Genomic DNA, 6,412 nt, shown 5'->3' with positions numbered 1-6,412 from the left:
AAAAAGACAGTTTAAAAAACAGCAAGGAGAGAGTTCGTTTTTGCTGCTGGGAGGAAGAAGACAAGATGGAGATTTATGATGGACTGAAGAAACTGATTGATTTTATAGTCGTTGCTGAAATATCCCTACAACTAAAAAACTTCTGTGCTTTACCAGCTGTATTCAAGGACGTGAGATAATAATTTTTTTTTTTATTTAGAGAATGTGTTTAAGTATTTTTCTAGAGAAATGCAATGAAGGGGAGGAAAACTGCTTAGAGTAAAAATTTGTACAAATATCTATTTATATTATATTAGAGTTCTGTTGATTTAATTCTTTAATAAATACTTCTGTCTATTTGACAGTTTAAAATTATGTTCTTTCCTGACCAAACCGAATGCATTTTGAGTACTGAAGTTACGCTACCTAATTAATTGATGATTCAGCCCAACCAATTAAAATCTTATATGTCTGTGTTGTGTTATTTAAAATCAAGTGGGCTTTTTGAAACAGACAAGAGTAAAGCTCCTAACTGTTTGTATTTGGGCTGACGGACAGCAGAGAGAGGGGATTGCTTTGTTTGTTTATCAAATCCCTACTTGTGCTTCTCTAATTACTTTATTACAGCTTCTTAGGAACTGAATGAAGTAAATAAGAGTCGTTATATGGTGGCAGCGGTGTTATGAAACACGTGCTTTGTTTATTTTTGCTGGCAACAGTTTGAAGATTTATAGCTAGGCAACGATCGTAAAAGTAAGACGTTAGCCTACTATATATTTGATTTATGGCATTAAAAGCAGTGTCTGCTTAAAGCAGAGCTGTGTGAGTAAGTGAAAAGCTAATGGGTTTTCTTTGATAAAAACATTAGCCATGCAGGAGTTTGGTAGGAAAGAACGTTTTTAAAGTTAAATTGGCTTATTAAATGTACATTTTTCTCTGAGTGAATTCCTTGAACTTCACAAGCATTTCTGCAGTGATTTTTTTTTTCCTATGTGCTAATTTCATTTTTAAAGCACATGGACAGTTTTGCATCTTTTTTGGCATCAGAGAGAAGGAGAAGGGCGACATCTCGTGGTCTACGGGGTACATTGCTCCGAGGAGATGTCGAAGTGACACCTGGTGGTCTTCAGACATTATTGCAGCATGACATTTCAGATTCTTACGAAGCTGATACAGAAAGTGCAGCTCATCTATCTCCAGTAAGCAGACGGTTGCAACTAAGTGAGATGATGGCTGGAGTTCAAGAAGATCAAGCTATTGAAGACCAAAGAGGAGAAGAAGTAAGGTTAGATGATGAAGAAGCAGCAGCAGCAGCAGCAGCAGCATCCCAACTGGATGAAGAATTAGACCCAATTGACAAACTATCCAAGATGTTTGCTAGTTTTATTGCTAACCAAAATCAAGAGAAGAGAATCAGAGAATTGGAGTTAAGGTTGTCCAAACAGTACAGAGAAGCAAAACTCCAGCAAATGGAAAAGGAAAGGAAGCGAAAAGAGGAATATGACAAATCGATTGCCAGTGTGAACAGAAATAACCTACCTTTTTATCACGAGGGTATGGACGTTTTATCATTCCTATCTTTGTATGAGAAAGTTTGCCAAGATTTGAAGATCCCTCAGAAATGGTACATACCTTTGATTCGTACACAGTGTAGTGGACTTCTTGCTGAGATTGTGGCAACTGTACCTAATGAGGACGTCGAGTGGGAGATTTTTCGTGAATATATCAAACGAAAATTTGGATACACTCCAGAAATTTTGAGACAAAATTTCAGGAAACTGAAAAAACAACCTAATGAGTGCTACTCTGCAATGGCTGATAGATTAGAAAAACTTGGGGATCAATGGCTAGACTCAGTAGGCGCCAGTACTTTCCAAGACATGAGAACACTGATGTACCAAGAACATTTTCTTTCCTTAGTACCTGCAGAGATCAGAAGTGTCTTGATGCAGAAGAGGTTCAAGGATCTGCAAGAATTGGCCTTAAGAACCGATGAGTTACTTTCCTTCAAACGACCTGACCCGACGGTTAGGCCGAAGACTGCACCAGTGTTCCCCAGGAAACAGAGTTCATTTCAAACTAGAGAGTCTTTTGAGCAAGATCCCAGACGAAGGACAGAAGATACACGTAAGAGTATAGCTCCGGGACAGACAAGACCACCTCTCAAATGTTTCGAGTGTGGTGGTTCTCATTTGAGAAGAGACTGTCCGAAGTTAAACATTCCGGTTAAACAGGAGAAAGAGCCTGGGAGAAGAACATCTGCTCCAGTACAACCCAAAGGCAGACCTAGTGCTCCTAAGATGGCTTATACGAGTATAGAGTCAATAGGAACTGTTCAAGACCATATTCACAGTACTACATCATCAGTACCCTTCCAGTCAAGCATTCGACATTCACATAGTCAAGAGGGTGGAAGAGCAACTAGAACCTCAACTCAAGCTAATGGGGCTCAAGCCAAAATTAATTATGGTGTACCTCGTGTTTTGAACTTACGAATGGATTCTGTAACCTCAGACTACATCGGAGAAACTGCTGATGGACAAAATTACTCTATTTTGGATCCTGACACCATAATACCAGATTACCAAAGGAACTGGACTATAAGGAAGTTCACCGAGACTGTTTTTTTGCATACACCATCCGGAGATGTAGCTTTATGTGCTTTCAGAGATTCTGGAGCTGAACTTTCTTCAATAAGCCGTCAGTTTCTTGATCCAGCTTTGGTCTTGTATAACTTGAGATGCCCCATAAGAACCTATGCAAGCGAAGGAGATGAGCTAAAACATATTCCTGTCGCGTATCTGAAAATTACATACAAGTCCTGGACTGGAGTAAAACATATTTTGACCCATGAGGGGAAACCTGACTTTCTTCTAGGAAATGATCTCGCTGTGTTGGACGAAATACAAAGCCAAGGTCCACCTGTAATTCAAGTAGTTACCCGATCCCAGAGCAAGAAGATGCGAGAAGTTGAACCAATAGAAGAACTAGACTTAGAACCAGAAGAGGAGGAGCCAGATCAAAGTTATGAGCCAGATGAGGAACAAGATTCAGAATATGAACAAGAGCAAGTATTTCTAGATGATATTCCAGAGGAAGAGCCTACTCCTGATGATATTCAAGGAGAAGAGTCTACACCGCAACAGCTCTTTGAGACCGAATCTGATGACTCAACTACAATTGAGGCCGGAATAGAAGAAATCGTTCCTAAAGGATCGGAGGTCTTTAGACAAAAGCAACTTAATGATCCCTCTTTAGCATCTTTAAGAACCCGTGCAAACGAATACGCTCAACAGCCTGTCCAACAGTCAGCATACTTTCTATGGGGAGAAAATGGACTGTTATACCGTGAGTACTATCCCAAGGATTTTATGGCAGCTCAACCCGTGCGACAGTTAGTAGTGCCCTCAGATTATAGACTGAGAATTCTTGAAATGGCACACGATCATCCTTCCAGTGGACACCAAGGTATGAGAAAGACACTCAAGAGAATTTCTCAACATTTTTACTGGCCTGGTCTTTCCAAAGCCGTAAAGGAATATGTTGGTTCCTGTGATGTTTGCCAAAGAGTAGGACACCAAACAGACCAAACCAAGGCTGAAGTGCAAGTTATGGAGATACCCGACCAAGTGTTCAAGTATCTACAAATGGATGTGTTAGGACCATTCATCCCTACTAAGACCAAGAAGAAGTACATCATCACTTTCATTTGTTCTGCAAGCAGATGGATTGAAGCTTATGCAATCAGCAACTTGTCAGCTACCACCATAGCTAGAATCATCGTAGACTTATGCTCACGTATTGGTGTTCCATCCAAAATCATTTGCGATCAAGCAGGAGCTTTCACTAGTGAACTCATGAAGAAAATCTGCGAAATAAGTGGTATCACCCTTAGCTTCAGTACTTCTCATCATCCTCAATCACACGGAATGGTGGAAAGAGGTCAACAGACTTTACTTCGTATGATCAAGACGATGACCCAAGAGTATGGGAACATTTGGGACGAACTCTTGCCTTTTGCCTTATTTGCCTATAGAAGTTCCGCTCATTCTTCACTAGGTGGATTTTCCCCGAGTGAGTTGGTATTTGGAAGAAATCTTCAAGGACCTTTGGATATCCTGAAATCCGAATGGGAAGGTGCGGTCAAATCTAGTTCAGCACCAGTTGCAGAATTCGTCCGACAACTTCAAGAGAAACTTTTAGCTGTTCAAGAGTTAGCTAGAGACAACTTGATGAACGCTCAAGCTGAACAGAAATACTATCATGACAAGAAATCCCGACACAGAGAATTTGCAGTGGGTGATTTGGTGTTAGTACTGAACCCGCTCAGACCTTCTAAGTTAGAAGTGGTCTGGGAAGGTCCAGGAGAAATTGTTCAAAGATTTGGAGATGTTAATTATCTTGTTAAAATGCTGGATTCTAAAAAGAAACCTGTTCTTTACCATGTCAATAGACTGAAACGTTACAAAGATAGATCTGCAATGGTTTTTCAATATCATGCTGAGTATTTCCATTCTTCCAATGAACCAATTGATATGTTGTCAGAATTGCAAGATGCGGGTGATTGGTCTGATAATATTATCTTAACAGGTAATCAAGATCAGAAGGATCAGTTGTACCAGGTCCTAGAACGACATCAAGATGTGTTCTCAGACAAACCAGGTTACACAAATTTAGTCAGTCATGAAATCACTACAGATAGTGATGCTCAACCTATACGGTCGAGCCCATACAGAGCAATTGGTAATCATGCTAAACAAATTGAGCAAGAGATTCAAAAGATGTTATCTCTAGGAGTTATTGAAGAGGCAATCAGCCCTACTTGGACTTCACCTGTGGTACTAGTCCCTAAAAAGACTGCTACAGGTGAAATTCAAGAAGAAGTGAGATTTTGTGTTGATTATAGGAAGTTGAACAGTGTTACCAAATCGGATCCTTACCCTTTGCCTAGAATGGATGATTTGATTGAACACCTTGCTAAGGCTAAATTTATAAGTATCCTTGACCTAAAGAATGCTTATTGGCAATTAGATATGGCAGAAGAATCACGAGATAAGACCGCTTTCATCACACATGTGGGAACTTTCCGGTTCCGCAGAATGCCATTTGGTTTGAAAAATGCAGGTGCTTCATTTCAAAGGATGATTGATAAACTTTTGCAAGGTTTACCTTATGCTAATGCTTATCTTGACGATGTTGCGATTTTTAGTAATGATTTTGAATCTCATTTGACACACATTGAAACTGTTTTGTCCAGACTTCAACAAGCAGGACTGACAGTAAAAGCCAATAAATGTCAATGGATGCAGGGAAAAGTCATGTATTTAGGACACTTGATTGGGCAAGGAGAAATTCAAACTATACAAGCAAAAGTTCAAGCTATCAATGATTGGCCTATTCCTAAAACTAAGAAACAAGTACGCTCGTTTCTAGGTCTAATTGGCTACTACAGAAAATTTATTCCGGATTTTAGTAATTTGGCAGCACCTTTGACAGAGCTAACTAGAAAAAGAGAACCTGTCAAAGTAAAATGGACTCCTGAATGTCAAAAGGCTTTTGATGCCTTAAAAGCTAAAATTGTTGATGCGCCTATTTTGAAATCTCCTGATTTCAACAAACCTTTCGTATTACAAACTGATGCATCTGAATTAGGTCTAGGAGCTGTTTTATTACAACAAGGAGAAGATGGAAACCTTTATCCGATATCCTATTTCTCTAGAAAACTTTTGGAACGCGAGAAACACTATGCTATTCCTGAAAAAGAGGCACTTTCAGTTTTTTGGGCATTGAATCTTTTGAGACCGTATTTATGGGGGCGCAAATTCACGCTTCAAACCGATCACCGAGCTTTAGTGTGGTTACAAAGTATGAAATCTCATAACCAAAAATTGTTAAGATGGAGTTTGGCATTACAAGATTTTGATTTTAATATCCAACATATTCCAGGAAAATTGAATATAGTAGCAGATAGTCTTTCTAGAATGTATGAAGAAGAAAACTCATGCAACACTGAGCGTTGACTTAGATATCTGATGTAATTTCATAGAATGTAGTGTTTCATTATTTCATATATACTTTTGTAGTAGAGTTTTGATATATAACATGTTTTATATTTTCTTAATTCCTTGTATCAAATTACTATAAATTAGATAAGTAGACTAATCTGAATTTCTGTGTAATTTCGGGGGGCGTGTGAGGAATTAAGTTAGGCAGCAAGAACTTTCACCTAGTTTTTTCTGCACATTGCTTATCTGGTAACTGGAAAAAAAAATATATAGCTGGCCGAAGGGAGTGGGAGTTTCCCTAGATAAAAAGACAGTTTAAAAAACAGCAAGGAGAGAGTTCGTTTTTGCTGCTGGGAGGAAGAAGACAAGATGGAGATTTATGATGGACTGAAGAAACTGATTGATTTTATAGTCGTTGCTGAAATATC

The sequence above is a fragment of the Pogona vitticeps genome, chromosome 5, assembly GCF_051106095.1.
Source record: "Pogona vitticeps strain Pit_001003342236 chromosome 5, PviZW2.1, whole genome shotgun sequence".
Taxonomy (NCBI): domain Eukaryota; kingdom Metazoa; phylum Chordata; class Lepidosauria; order Squamata; family Agamidae; genus Pogona; species Pogona vitticeps.
This window is presented reverse-complemented; position numbering follows the sequence as displayed.